At 39.2% G+C, this 15,698-nt stretch overlaps 1 protein-coding gene across 4 annotated transcripts in view; it reads left to right on the top strand.

Annotated features, from left to right (window-relative positions):
• Positions 1-1,894: 1,894 nt before the first annotated feature.
• LOC120430258 (neurofilament medium polypeptide) overlaps positions 1,895-15,698 on the top strand; it is a 93,127-nt gene continuing 79,323 nt past the window's right edge. For 2 of the 4 annotated variants that reach the window (XM_052711000.1, XM_052710999.1), the window contains exon 1: positions 1,895-2,270. The gene's annotated coding sequence lies outside the window, so the exon portion shown is untranslated. The remainder of the gene's footprint in view (positions 2,271-15,698) is intronic. The other 2 variants (XM_039582524.2, XM_039582523.2) reach the window with 2 other exon arrangements.

Genomic DNA, 15,698 nt, shown 5'->3' with positions numbered 1-15,698 from the left:
TACAAAGGATAAATTACCTGTGATCTAGATATAAGCTTACTCTTCCTCTATCCCCTTTCCTTTGCAATTTCTGTAAGTTTTTTTTTATAGTTTTTTCTTACTCTTGCTAGTGCCAGCTAGTGCCTTAGTTAAAGAAATAATTGTTCCTAAATGGATTATGATGCAACACACAGCTGTAAGGAACTCCAAAACTCTGTTATGCACTTCAAAATAACTCATTGTATCTTGATTATTCACCAATAAAACCAAATTGAATTGAATTGAATTAATTACTTGTTTGATAAACTAAAATAAACATAATAAAAAACGGAGGAGCCTGTTTTTTGAAACAGAAATTTATTTGAAAAATTTCTTTTAGATAAACTACTCAAGTAGATGACAGAGAAAATTAATTAAATAAATATCGACCTTTTGATGATGTTCAAAAATAACAACGTTTTTCGAAATGCGTTATGCACCTGTACAGTTTCAGGATTTCATAAAAATTCAAAATATTTTTATTCGAGCCCAAACATGCTAAATATGATTATCAACGAAAAAACTAGAATTTCAGATTGCTTTTAGTATAAAAAATACTACTATTTTCTTTGAAATTTCAAATTTAAATAACAATTATTTTTTGCCCCCCTATTTTCAGACCTAAGGTGGTGGAAGGTGGCGGCATAAAATGTTTAAAAAAACAAAAAAGTGTTTTAGTTGAGCGTTATGAATAAATCTTTATTAAAAAAAAAATTGAGCAATTCCTAATTTATATTGTGTACCTGCTTGATAATTTTGTTTTGGAATTTCTAAAAGTGGACACAGTTAAAAAAAATAATAAACTAATATTTGTTTTGAAATGATAAAAAGATTTTTTTTGGGAGAAGTTTTAAAAGTGAGGTAGAATAACAAAGTATTCATCTCTTGAATAAGAGAGAACTTTATTTTTCGATAAAGTTAATATAGAGAACATAGTAAATAACCGTAATAAAACGTTGTTTTTTTTCTAACCATCAACTAGCCGAATCGGGACTACATTCTGGATAGGAACATCACTTTTAAAATCACTTCAAAGCTTAAAAGTTAGGAACCGATGCTATACTTCTGTTGTTCTGTGTCTATTCTTTTAAACCAATAAAAAAAGTATCAAAATATTGTGAAGGAACATGGCTAAAACTGGTGCCCCAATTCGAACCATGTGTCTCGATGCATTCAATTTAGGGGATGTCAAAATATTGATAAATAGTAATATTGCAACAGTTTTCAAGTAAATAAAAGAGCAAAAGCAAAAAGTAGCAATTATTCAATAGGTTTTAATTTGTTTATAAATAAGAACATTTCCTCAAACGTGAGAACGTATTTTTATTAAGCAGAACAAATCAATCTAAGAAAATTTTTAGCAAACATTTTCCAAATGTAATCACAATTTTTGTACAATTATTGGTCTTGGGTGGTTTTTATTAAAGAAGTCTATTTTTATTTTTTTAAATGATCGATTATTTTTTTTCGAAATTTTTGATAAAAGAATGAAATTAAATGTTAATGTTAAGTACTTTTTCTTCGAAAGAGTAATCAAAAAGTGCGCTGGAACAGCAAATAATTCATGTCGAAAACATTAAAGATTTTTTAAGGTTTTTTTTTAGTCTAGAACGAGTTATTTTTGCAACCAAGAGGATCAGTGTTTTAGCATCAACTTTAAAAAAAATCATTTTTTATTCTTTATTTAAAAAAAAACACTGTAAAACTTTCCCACATTCCACTCAATTGTGCTTTTCATTCACTATTCTCTCACGTCCACTCTTATCCCACGTGAGAGTGAGAGCGCCAGCTCATTTTCCTCTCGCGGTTTTCCCTCTCTCAACCTTATAAAAAGCCCGTCCGCAGGACTTTTCCCTCACAATCAGTTTGGATTTTCCGGTCCGGGCAGGAACGCCACAGTGACCTTCCCGACGCTTTTCCCCGTGATAAGAACAGGAGGAAAAAGTTCTCTCCTCTGGGAGGAGGATTGGACAGCAGCAAGAAGAGCTTTTGGAATTGTGGTGGGCAACTACTTTTCTGCCTGGTGAATTAGTGTGTGGGATATTGCAAATTTTCCCAGGTGGGTGTTGCGGGAAGAATTTTCCACTGGTAGTTTGGACTGAATTGAATTGTGAATAGTGTCATGAAGCAGTAAACAAGAGCTGAGTCGAACCTAAGAAGTGGAAGAGGACTTTTCGTCCTTCGTGGCGACACCAAGGACTACATCCAATAGTTGGAGATTTTCGCTGTTGGACAATTGAAACAACTTTAAGGTAGGTAATTCATCTCTTCAACACGGTCAGAGTCCTAAGAAAACCATTCAGCTCATAATTTACCATCATCCTTCTTGGAAAAAAGTGGCTGAGGGAGGAGAAAAACGCAATTTTCCACCATGTTTGATCCGTTGTTGTTTTTCCACTCAAACTCAAAGGGGTTGCGAAATCTCCACCTTCTGCTAGCCTAGCCCGAGAAAAACATCCTCGGAGAATAAAAACAAATTGCAATTTTCCCCCGTTTCTTGCAACAAGAAGCCCTGCCGGGTCGGGACAAGACCCTGCGAGGAGTCTGTTTACTTGGGACACGGCCGGAAAGATCGGTTTCGAGCGAAATTACATTACCGCTGGATGAGTCCAGTGTGTGTGAGGGATGAGGTCGTCTTCGACTAGGATGACGATGACGAAGATGACGGCAGGAGGCGCCACTTGGGAACGTCGCCATTGTGGCGACGGCGGGGAGGATGGATTCTGGGAAAATGTTTGCTTAAATAAATTGGCTTAGCGAAACTTTCGAAAAGTCTCGGAAGCTTGTCTTTACTAAATGCAAAGAAAAATAAAAGTCAAAACTGATGACAAAACTCTTGGGTTCAGCAAACAATGCGTAAACTTTTTTTAGGTTTCTATTAAAAAAATAAATTTGTTATTTTATAATATCAATCAAAATTCATTACGCATCGAAAACCAATTTATACATAATATCTACCGTTGCTTATTGAAAGTCGTAAAAAAAGGTCCAAATATATTCGATTCAAAAATACATATTGCCTATAAGCCTATAACTATACCATTTATGTTGAAAATAACACACTAAAATGTCCAATCCAGTTTTCCGCTACCGGCATAGTTCAAGCTGAAATAATATGTACCCCTTGCTTGTAAAAAGCAATTAAATATGCAAAAGTAATAATCCAACCTGCCCCTGAGTAAATTAATTAATCTCACTGTCTAACTGTGTATTCACGCAGAACCCGGACCAGTAGTCACTTTTCTCTTATATCACATCAACCATCCAACTTGAAATATGAACTTGAGAGACATTCGCAGGGACGGGGATCTTCTTCCAACTCACCAGGCAAAGCGCTGTAACTGCTTGATATCATGACCAGACCACTGAACTCACGCCAGTACCAGATAATTAATTGAACTAATTGAATATAACTTCCACTTTTGCCGGCGGCAACGACGGTGATGCTGGCGTGATAAATGAGACACTTTTGCCAACACGATGCCGTCACGAACACGAACCTACCTACGCAAGTTGAATCCTTTTTCAAGATGTTTTGCTTAAATGTGGGATTTTTGATATAAAAGATCTCCAAGGGGAAAAAAAAACATCTTAACATCATGCTGAAAAAACACTTTTAAGATTTCCCCGAAAATGTCACCAAAGGTTGCTCAGCATTTTGGTGAATGATTGTACAGTTAGCCCTGACAAGCTGCTCAATTTTGCTACTTTATCGCATTACCCTGAAAAAAAAAACTTTTTTTTTGCCTTCTTCCTACAATAATTGAGTGACCTTCTATTGTAATCTAATTATTTCTTCTGAAAGCATCAGCAAGTGCTGCGTGTGCTTTGTCCCGCAAGGCTGAACACTGATGTGCCAAGGTGAAAAGGAGAAGAAAAGTAGACTGATCTGCCTTCCGGGAAGCTTTCGTGCGTATCAAGTTGCAGCCCGCTGCCATCATGCGATGTCATCAAAAAAATATCTTTAAAGTGAAGCCGTTGATTATTCTGGAAGAAAATGGATTATCATTCTAAAATTCTCTTTATTGAATTCAATTTATCGAATTTCTGCACCAAAATGAATCAGCATGTGCCGGTTGTTGCCATTCACTGAAGGAATTTTTGATCTTAATCAAATGTGTTTCAAAATTTATATAATTTTGTGGTACAATCATTAACACCTAGGTGGCATTCATTGATTAATGATTAATGACGGAACGCCAGTTCTTGGACAACTTTTTTCAACTGCAATCTTTGCAATATTCCAATCTTTATATTTCGATGACACTGTGCTCTCTTGTACTAAGCTTGCTGGGATTCCTATCCAGTTAGCATAAGAGATCGATTATAGTCTGCAATAGACAGAACTTGTTTAAGAGCGAGTCCACGAGCAAAGCATACCCATCTCGCATCGACCTCACCAATCTGCCTGAAATTTTCAGGGGCTGTTTGTACATATAAAACTAGCATCTGGCCAAAATATGAGCACTCTAGGTCAACGGGAAGTGGGGCAAATCGGGACACAAAGTTTGAAGGTTGAAAAACGTCAAAAATCTCAAAAAAGCTATAACTTGGGCAAAATTCAATTAAATTTTCAATTTTTTTTCAATTCAATTAAATTGGCATTTTAGTGAAAAAATAGCATAATTTTCAAACTCAAATAAAAAAGTGTTCCATCCAGATATCAACTCGGTTCGATCTGCAGCTTGTAGGAGACATCTGGGACTACCATCTGAGACTGAGAACGCTTTGGGTAAGGCAGTTTAACATATTAAATAGACACTTTTACTCTAAGTGATTTTTTTGGTTGTAAATTTTTGCTCGAGAGACCCCTTAGATCCCATTTTCTGATGATAATTTTATCATATTCGTGTTCCTGAGACAATTTCACAATAGAAACATGCATAAAAATGTTTATTTTCATCCATTTTAACCCTCTAAAAAATGAAAGTTAAAAAAAATCTTCGATTCACATTTATTGAAATTCAAGTTCGTTTCCAAGGATACTAGATGACACCAGAAAAAAAGCAGCATCTCAATTTTTTTTAACTTTCATTTTTTAAAGGGTTAAAATGGATGAAAATAAACATTTTTATGCATGTTTCTATTGTGAAATTGTCTCAGGAACACGAATATGATAAAATTATCATCAGAAAATGGGATCTAAGGGGTCCCGAGCAAAAATTTACAACCAAAAAATTCACTTAAAGTAAAAGTGTCTGTTTAATATGTTAAACTGCCTTACCCAAAGCGTTCTCAGTCTCAGATGGTAGTCCCAGATGTCTCCTACAAGCTGCAGGTCGAACCGAGTTGATATCTGGATGGAACACTTTTTTATTTGAGTTTGAAAATTATGCTATTTTATCACTAAAATGCCAATAACTCCCTTTAGATTCAACCAATTGGGATGTTCTACCCTGCATTTTGTTGCATTTTTTATGCCCTTTCAGATGCATTTTGAATTTTGAAATTAAATTGAATTTTGCCAAAGTTACAGCCTTTTTACGATTTTTGACGTTTTTGAACATTCAAACTTTGTGTCCCGATTTGCCCCACTTCCCGTTGACCTAGAGTGCTCATATTTTGGCCAGATGCTAGTTTTATATGTACAAACAGCCCCTGAAAATTTCAGGCAGATTGGTGAGGTCCAAACGACGTCCCATACAAAGGGGTATGCCCTGTTCGTGGACTCGCTCTTAATTTGTTCATATGGGGCCATTTGGCTTGATCAACTTGAAATCAATTTTTCTGAATCAACCGAACAAATAGTCAATTCTGTTTGGTTTTCTCGAAACTTTAAAATAAAAGTAGTTTTCAGGAACAAATAACTAAAAAATACAACACTTTACACAAAACCAACCAACCATGCACACTCCTCCTGCAAAAAAAAAAAACAAAAATCGTTGAAATAGTTGACGAACTTTCATGTTTTTAACAAAGGGTATCACAAAATGCTCTGAAATTGCAACAGTCATGCTATTGTCTAAAATATTCAAAATACCACTAAATTCATAAAACTATTGTTATTCCTAAAGTGTGCTCTCTTTAATAAAAATTAAAAATAAACGTTATCTATATATATAAAAAATTTCGACGGTTTCGAATCAGTTCAATACGGAGCGTCGAATCGGGGTGCTCTTTGTTGAGTTGGGTTCGTGTAAGCCCAAGGAAGGTTTATATGCTAAAAAATTGCCACTTTGGCCACTCTGGGACCGATTCAGAAACATCGCCGTTTGTATGGGAAATGAAACGAAAAACTAAATTTTGATCACAGGAGGCTAAAACATCAACAAAAGAATTAAGGCAAAACGAAGTTTGTCGGGTAAGGCTTGTTTTATATACAGCAATTCCCCAACAAAAAAAAGCATGATTCGAAAAACAAGCTCTCCGATCGGGCTCAATTTTTTTCTGGGGTTCCTTGGCCGAAATAATTAGACCCTTTTTTTGTTTGGCCATTAGGGTGACCTACGCCGTGTAAGGGTGGTCCGAAAAATGACCATTTTCACCGAATTTCGCAAAATCCACATTTTTGAAAATTGAAATACAACCTTTGGTACCCAAACATGTATTGGTCATCGCTGACATTTTTAAGTAATCGCAGTTTTAGTGAAAAAAAGTCGATTTTTTGCCGATTTCGTCATTCTCCATTTTTTGCGCGCAGCGCGTTGAAAAACCCAATTTTTATTTTCAAAAAATCGTATCTCGGAATATTGAAAACATAACTTCACAAATTTTTGATGTATAATGTAAAATTTTCCGAAAAATCCGATAAAAATATTTTCAAACATAAACTCTTTGGTCCCGAGACCCTCAAAAGTGCATTTTATGTTTTCATTTGACCTTTTCAAATGTTACACTAGATATTTGGAACTTTGTATTATTTTTCCTTAAAAGCCTATCTAATACTCTTCGTTTACGCCCAAGACAACTAAAATCGGTTGAAATGGTGCGGAATTATGTTTTTTAAATGTAGTTTTTGCGAAAAACGCGATTTTTTGGACCACCCTAACACGGCGTAGGTCACCCTAATGGCCAGAAAAATTTTGTGCCCGATCGGAGAACATTTTTTTTAATCAAGCTGTTTTCGTGGGGAATTGCTGTACATCTTAAAAAGTTTAAAATCGATTGTACAAGTCGTTTTGTATTAAACTTGAAATTTTCAGCAATAATTTGTATTGGCTTCTGATTCATCGACGAAAATTTTGAAGGGGGAGAAAAAACTTGAAATATAATTTGAAATGGCCTAAGGCTAAGCAACTTTGTCAAAGACACCAAATCAATCAGAAAATTTCAAAGATATGTTTTCCGTGTTTTTGAAATTCAAAATCCTCTGATATGTTCAGTTACCAAAATACATTTTAAATGAGTTGGATATCATTTCAAGCCTAATTAAACTACTTGAACACAACCCAAACAAGCACGTTCAAAATTGAGACTAATATTGATTAATTTAATGGAAAATGCATTGGAAAGAAAAACTTTAAAATTGAAAAAATACGGTTGGATTTGCCTAATTAGCTTTGCCTACTACAATTTAAAATGTAATGATTTAAATTTGAAGCAAAAAACCGTCAAATTAAAAAGAAGTGATTAGAAATATGAAAGCCAGAAAACAGGCAAATGAAATTGTATGGTTGTTGTATAATAAAAAGCATAGGAAAATGAATCCATACCTAACAAAAATAACACAACTCGACAATTCTGGAGTTGATGTCAGTAAACGCTTTAGTTTAGCCAAGGTATGATAGATTTGGCCTCTCTGAACACACTCCAATCGACAGAATTGAATTGAATTGAATTCTTTGCCACTAAATTAAATTGTAAATTTGAAATCATCAAAAATAACCATGCGCACTCCAAAAAATAAATGCAGGTGCGCGTTGTAGCTTCTGATGATTCGATAGCAATTGGAATTCAATAAAACTCAATTTTGTCGATTGGAACGTGTTCAGATAGGCCAAATCTATCATACCTTGACGAATCTGATGTGTTTACTGACATTTACTTAGAAAATTTTGAGAAGAGTTTGAGGGTATCTAAATTTCCTAATATTCCATTGACAAATATAAAAGCGATGCAAAAATTACATATCGTGCAATTGATCTGAAGACTCCAAAACTAGCAACAAAGTTGAAGGGATTTGTCAGGAATAATCGAATTCATTATGGTCAATGCTTTGCTAAAAGTATCAATTCATGCAATCCAATCCATTACGTTCGTCGCACCGAATAAATCAGCTCAAAATTTATTCCACTTTGTTCAAATCACCGACCGATTCGCATCGCAATCTCATTAGGTGCCCAAAACCAAGCTCCGCCAATCGCCAAATTTATTGCCCAAACTCGGTTCGATCTGGCCCGCAAAAAGCTTAATCTCCTAATAACTCTGGACCGAAATTTATCGCCTGCGCCAAATTGCGAATATGTATGAGTAAAATCCACCACACCAGTCAAGCTGTGTGCGTGTGACATTCCGAATAGCCGCGGGGATGCCACGTGCAGATGACAGGTCCAAAGGCCACACCTGCGTGCCTGGGGCGGGGACAATCGCGCATACGATAAGAGAAAGAGCCCTCTCCTGTCGATCATCCCGATGTTGTGCTGATTCGTGCGATTGGCATCAATGGAAAAGGGGAGAGGAACCTTTTTTTGGATCAACTGGGAAGGATCACTCTTAATCAAATTGCTGAAGGGATGAAGATGGGTTCGTTGTTTCCGTTTGTTACGGTAGATGGCAGCACTGCATGCATCAGTTCCTCTTGTTCTTTCCCTCTCTTGGGAAAGGTACTCAATATAACGGAGAAAATGGAGATGGATGACATTTACAAGCACCACTCGGAGTTTTTCCTGCCACCCACAAGAGCGATGATCTACTTTGCACGGAGCTTTGAAGCTTTGGAGGCTGTAAAAGTTGCACTGTTCAAAATTTGTTAAAAATTCAAAAATGAATAAGTCAAGAAAAAAATAAAAGAAAAAAACTCTCTCCTTTTTTTCCTACCAAAATCTAAACATAAGTTCAATAACATTTATTTCTTACAGTGCCAAGATCGATATCTGCCATTCTTAATCCACATCCGCCCACACACTTCAAGATGGCCATTTTCTTGTCACACATCAGAAACCCTCTTGTCGTCGTCGTCGCCGCCGCCGGCGGATGTGCTTTTCGTTCAATTTAATTTCCATTCATTACGGAGATTCTTTGCTGCCCACACGTTTCTAAAGACCAGATCCAGATTGGAGAGCTGGAGGTCCCCACGTGTGTGGCCACACGTATTGTTGCCTCCATTCTGGGCTATTTCACGATTTCACAATTCTTCGGCTCAATTTGCTCCCAACACTGAAGACCGTTTCATTCAGTCCGGTTGACCCACCGAGTTGGAAGTAATCAGGTGGAGAGGATTTTTTGTTCCGTCTGGCTCTGATTTTGTAGCAACCTTGCGCCTTAAGTTAGTCAACATGGCACAGCACACATTGTGCGCCGCCCCCCCAGTTCGGAAATGGAAATTTATGGAGCCGGTTTTATTGCGGCCATACATTCATTCGGACTGACGTCCGGCTCGAAAGGCGAAGAGAGGGCAAATTGGTGGCCAAATAAATAAAATGGCACCACGCTGGTGATGAAGCCGGTCCTGGTCGTAACAAATTTTATGTTGAATGCCGAAATTGAATTCCAGCGATTGGAAATTCAGCCAGAGATTGCGAAAAATCACTCACTTTGTAGTGCCATCTGGTGGACACTAGACAATAGGCCTGAAAGTAGGCAACCGCTGCGCTGCTAATGAACGCGCCTACTGTTGAAACGCCTTCAGGTATGCAATTAAATTGCGAAGCCCCCTTTCGAGTGACATAATCCAAAACAGCCAGCTAATTACGTCAACCGCGATCAAAATCGAATTCATTAGCTCAAGATACCACTCTCTGTGGCAACTCTAATTGAAAATGCTAATCACGTCGCAAAAGTTTAATTATTTTTCCGCGATAAGCCACCCAAAAATTTCCCTCAATTTTGTTCGGTTTTCCCACCGTTCCAAAGTCACCTGTTGAGCCCCGGTAGGCCGCTGGTTTTCCCGGCTTTTCCACCAGCAAGCTTCAAGGTGAAATGTGGGCGTGTACAAACGACAATTTGTTCCGACCAGGACGCAAAGCACACACAATATAGCAGCAGGAAACCCCGGGCTTTTGATGGTCTTGTCAAATTGAACATATATTCAACGAGACTCGGCACGGCACCACACTTCCAAGGAACGAAAACAAATGGATCCGGTCTCGACCGGGGTGGGAAATGAAGAAAAATGTACTCCCTAATGGTGGTATTGCTTTGACAACCGACTAAAGTATTACGAAATACACAAAAGTCTTTCATAACGCCCAAAGTTATGCAATTATCAATAAGTCAATCAAGGGAATCATAAAAACAAGAAAACGCCCAAAGCTATGCTTTTTTCAATTAGTCAAACAAGAAAATGATCAAAACAGAAAATCCCACCAGATGGCTGTTCGTTTGGGGGAAAATTGATTGTAACACCAATATAACCAATATTTCGATGGGAAAGTGAGTGTCCGCAAGTGGGGAGGCGGTAAAAGCTGTTATCGATTTGCTATCAGCATGTGTTTAGTTCGTACACTACAAACATAGTGTCGTCGTAAATATATGGCCAACAGCGACAACTGAATCTCAACTTGACGGACGTTATTCGATGCATGACCTGGTGTTCGAACTGAGATGGTCCCATTGTCTGTGGGAGGTGTTTATCGGTGGATCGTATTCTACCGAAATATCGTTATATGACTCGACGTTTTTGGTGAGAAAGACCCTCTTTGCTGAGTGTTATCAATCGACCGGGCGAGCATAACCATTTACGCGAACATTCGCCCGTTAGCCGAAACGTTTGGTAGCTGACGACGATGGTTAGATACACTTTGTTTCGTTGAAAGAGCTTGGGAGACGTTGGTAACGATTCGCAGTTAGGAGAAGGAATTTGGCTTCTGAGAAATAAAATGGTTTAAGTTGTGATTACAAGTACACTACGTTTATTCGAATGAATCAAACGATAATTGATTTTTCAAAATTCATCGTGCACTGAAATAAAAAAAAAAGTACAAAATTTCTTTATTCTAGACAGGGATGGAATAATCGCAAACATATCATTTTCGCTTGCGAGCTTAAAAAATGAAAGTTAAAAAAAATGAGATGCTGCTTTTTTTCTGGTGTCATCTAGTATCCTTGGAAACGAACTTGAATTTCAATAAATGTGAATCGAAGATTTTTTTTTAACTTTCATTTTTTAAAGGGTTAAAATGGATGAAAATAAACATTTTTATGCATGATTCTATTGTGAAATTGTCTCAGGAACACGAATATGATAAAATTATCATCAGAAAATGGGATCTAAGGGGTCCCCAGAGCAAAAATTTACAACCAATAAATTCACTAAAAGTAAAAGTGTCTATTTAATATGTTAAACTGCCTTACCCAAAGCGTTCTCAGTCTCAGATGGTAGTCCCAGTTGTCCCCTACACGCTGCAGGTCGAACCGAGTTGATATCTGGATGGAACAATTTTTTATTTGAGTTTGAAAATTATGCTATTTTTGACGAAGAACTTCGTCTTAGGGCTCTATACAGGGTAGCAATCCAAAATTTCGCGGAGCGAAATGTAACGAAAAGAAATTAATCGCGACTGCAAGATTTGTAACATTAATATCTCAGTTCCTGTTCAACACACGTAAAAGTGGTACCCACCAAACGAAAGGGGAGATTTCACGCATTCTTACTATACCTAATTAATGGCCATGAAATTTAGCTGAAGCACTTAAAAACTGAGTTTAAATTAATAAAACTGCTTCCACACAGCAAGCAAGCACGCACACAACACACACACGCGCACACTCTCTCTCTTGACTCCGCCCCCAAAGCCTTGTCTGCGTTTGGCCTTGACACAATTTGGCGATTTATTCCTTTTGTGCTGCTGCTTCGTCAAACGCCAAAACGATTTGATATAAAAGGAGGTGCCGATACAAAATCAAGTCAAATCAATTTTGGACGCCGACCTGGAAGGAGCTCCTGCTGCTGCTGATTCGGGACCTGCTGCTGCTGATTGCGGGACGGAACCAAGGAAGGACGCGCGGGGTGACGGATTTCACAGCTCGGCGAGCTGCCTTCACCCCGCTCCCCCAAACCGGTGACGCACCCGGACGGAGCTCCTGATGCAGCAGCAGCAGCAGCAGCAGAGAACAAGAAATGCACTCGGTGCAGCGGAGGAAGAAGCGGCCAAAGGATGAAATTCTGCGGGAGGAGAGGACGAATCTGCGGGAGGAGACCACTTGTGCTTGCCGTAATGGCCTACCACCAACCAACGGCCCTTTTCAGGGCCAATAATACCCTCACGAAAGAGTTTCTCGAATATTCAAAAATCCTGGTAATGTGGGAAAAGTAAAATGAAGCACCCAGAATAGTGGTTCAAAATGAATTAATTTTGTTAAACTTGGATGGGTTCTCTCTCTCTCTCTCTCTCTCTCTCTCTCTCTCTCTCTCTCTCTCATACACACACACACGCACACACACATACACACCGTCTGAAATATATATACAGGGAAATTTGAAGAACTTTAGCTGTGGCAAAAATTTTGCTTGCTAGCAGCAGCAGCACCAGCAGAGGAGAGCAGTAGAGAAGAAGAGCAACACCAGCAGAGGAGAGAAGAAGAGCAACACCAGCAGAGGAGAGAAGAAGAGCAGCTTCAAGTGTTCTTTTCTTCACTCTCGTTCGGGCCAACAAGGAGCGTGCTTCGGTGCGGCGGAGGAATAAAAAGTAAAAACTGCGGAAGGAGAAAGACCATCAGGCCATGCAGGCAGTCAGAACCACGCTGGAAATCAGCCGGAACTGTCCCGGATCAGTCGCGGATTGCATTGTAAATCCGCCGGCATACCGCTTATGAAATCGAACGGCCCTTTTCAGGGCCAACAAAACAATCACGAAAGAGTAATTCTTCAATTTCAAGTACTGTGGGAAGGGAGGGATGTTAAGGAAGGGGCCATCTGCTGGGTGGTCAAGTAAAAAAGTAAAAAAATTGACGTGGCCACGACTTCGATTCGGTGGGCTTGGGCCGCGACGGAGTGTGTGTTCGTATGCACACGTCGCGGCCTCCAAATGTGATGCTATATTTCGTGCGCCGCGTTGAGCTTCCCGGTGAAGTTAAAACAGCCAGATCTGCTTAAAATGGCACTTTGCTGGCAGAAATCCATAACGAAGAGTTATTTCTTGAAATTGAAAAAAAATCAGCTTGCATTTCCGCGAAAGTAGTAAATGCTCGTCCTCACACACATACACACTCCCCGTTTGATGGTACACGCTGATTGGGTTCTACGCGTCGAGTTTCCCTTCCGCGGACGTTCGATTCAAGTACCTAAAATCGTCTCGGACTTAGCAAAGTTTAATCAACCCCGAGACCACTAAATCGACCAAAGCGCGCTTAAAATGGACGTCGGGCTGCCACGGCAGCAGATGTAGCCAGTTTTGGGACTTCGGATAGTCCTTTCCACAAAAGAGCAATCAATTAGCGTTCAGAATGCGCGTGCACACACAAACACACACCTGTTCGTTGGTACACGCTAAATGGAACTTAACAACTGAGCTTCCCCTCCACGGACGGGACATTCAAGTACCTAAATAGCCCTCAAATTCTTTCTTAAAGATATCGTCCACCGTCGAATGAGCGTTTGCAGAAGCAGCGGTCACCACCAGGGGACCTCAAATCTGCGACGGTCAAAAATTCAAGCAGCCCGATTTCAAACCTGCGACGCTAGGCGTCATAATGCTTCATAATTTAAGCGCTCTGCAGAGCAGAAGTGAAAGTACAGTCGACTCTCTGGTTGTCAATATCCAAGGGACCGTTGAGGAAGAGAATCATCAGTTTACAGAACGACCCAGCTATGGGAGAGAAACATGGCAACGTCCATCAAACAAAAACAAACTAATGTCAAATACCCTTCAAAGCTTCGTTTCGCCAAGAAAAATGTCTATGCAAGCCATGAGAAAGTGAAATTATTGACAACCGGAAGAGATTTTTAATGCAAACAGAATCCAAGGGACCGTCGAGGAAGAGATCCTTCAAGCAAGGGAAAATATCGAGGAATGAAGATAATTGAAGTATGCAGATTGAAGGGACTGAAGAATTCATCGATAGATGGAGAATTATTGATATCGAGAAGATCGACAGCCAGAGAGTCGACTGCAAGTGGTTGCAGTGGTTTTTTAAATGTTGTAAATATAATGATTAGGCTCAGTGAAAATTTACGCATAATAAATAATGTTAACCTTAATTTAGAATTGACAAGAATAACTCTTTCGTGAATATTTTTATGGCCCTGAAAAGGGCCGTTTGATTTTATATAATTGAAGGAAACGGAAATATTAATCTCCAGCACATTTAATCCGATCACCGCAGTTGTGCGGTCGGATGAAAACGAATGGAATTCTGGGGGAAATTAACATTTCCGTCCGAGGGTCAATGGGAGGCAGCCCAAATAATGGTGCAAAGTTGCCATGTACATCGTCCATTCTGCTGGCTTTGCTCGCTGCTCGTTGTTTGCTGCTTCGTTCCGTTCGAATGAGTTGAGAATGGCTTGCAAAGCAATCGTATTTATGCGCCAGAATTGGGGACGCATGAACCTCCTACGTCAATGGAGACTCCACCCTCCAGCGCAAAATCTGGCTCGCGCGAAAGTATAAAAGAAAAATCCCAACGCAGAAGCCTCTTCATTCTATCCAGACCACCGACGAGTGAAGGTCGAACCGCGGAGCAGCAGCAGCAACAGCACCAGCAGAGGAGGGCAGCAGAGAGGAAGAGCAACACCAGCAGAGGAGAGAAGAAGAGCAGCTTCAAGTGTTCTTCACTCTCGTTCGGGTCAACAAGGAGCGTGTTTCGGTGCGGCGTAGGAATAAAAAGAAAAAGCTGCGGAAGGAGAAAGACCATCAAGTAAGATCACGAAAAGTGCGGGCGCACTAGATGCAGCAGGCCACGCAGGCAGTCAGAACCACGCTGGAAATCAGCCGGAACTGTCTCGGATTGCATTGTTAATCTGCCGGCACACCGCTTATGAAATTAAACGGCCCTTTTCAGGGCCAACAAAACAATCACGAAAGAGTTATTCTTCAAATCTAAAACTGTTTTGTGTGCACTTGCTAAAAGCAAAATTTTCTAAAAATGGGTACATGTTTCTTATTCCTTTATTTTACATTTGATTTTGCTGCTCGTCATTTACTTTGACGTACTCACACACACACACACACAGAGTAAAATTTGCAAGCCTACACACGCTGTCTCCGCATTTAATCTAAATTATAATACAAATCATTACAAATTTTGGTCGCCTGAAAAATGTGGACTGAGAAAGAAGAAATTTTAAAATATTTGACCATTTTTTGCCTTGGCTCAATTTTGCACACAATCAAAGCTCTTGAAAATTCTTCCCTTGCAAGTGGCAGGTAAAATTGTTTGCATTTGACGACAAAAAGCAAATTTAGCATTTTAATTGGAAGACTTAAAAAAACCCTTTCGTGAGATATTTGGTGGCCCTAAAAAGGGCCAATTAATTACAAATTTGCCTTTCGCGTGCGACTAGCACATCGCCCAAGCAAAACGACGAGTGGCGATTCTCTTCCGCGGAATCTGCCTTTCATTCTTGGTTCTCCGGGCCGAGCACC

Source organism: Culex pipiens, chromosome 3, assembly GCF_016801865.2.
Source record: "Culex pipiens pallens isolate TS chromosome 3, TS_CPP_V2, whole genome shotgun sequence".
Classification (NCBI taxonomy): domain Eukaryota; kingdom Metazoa; phylum Arthropoda; class Insecta; order Diptera; family Culicidae; genus Culex; species Culex pipiens.
This window is presented reverse-complemented; position numbering and strand designations above follow the sequence as displayed.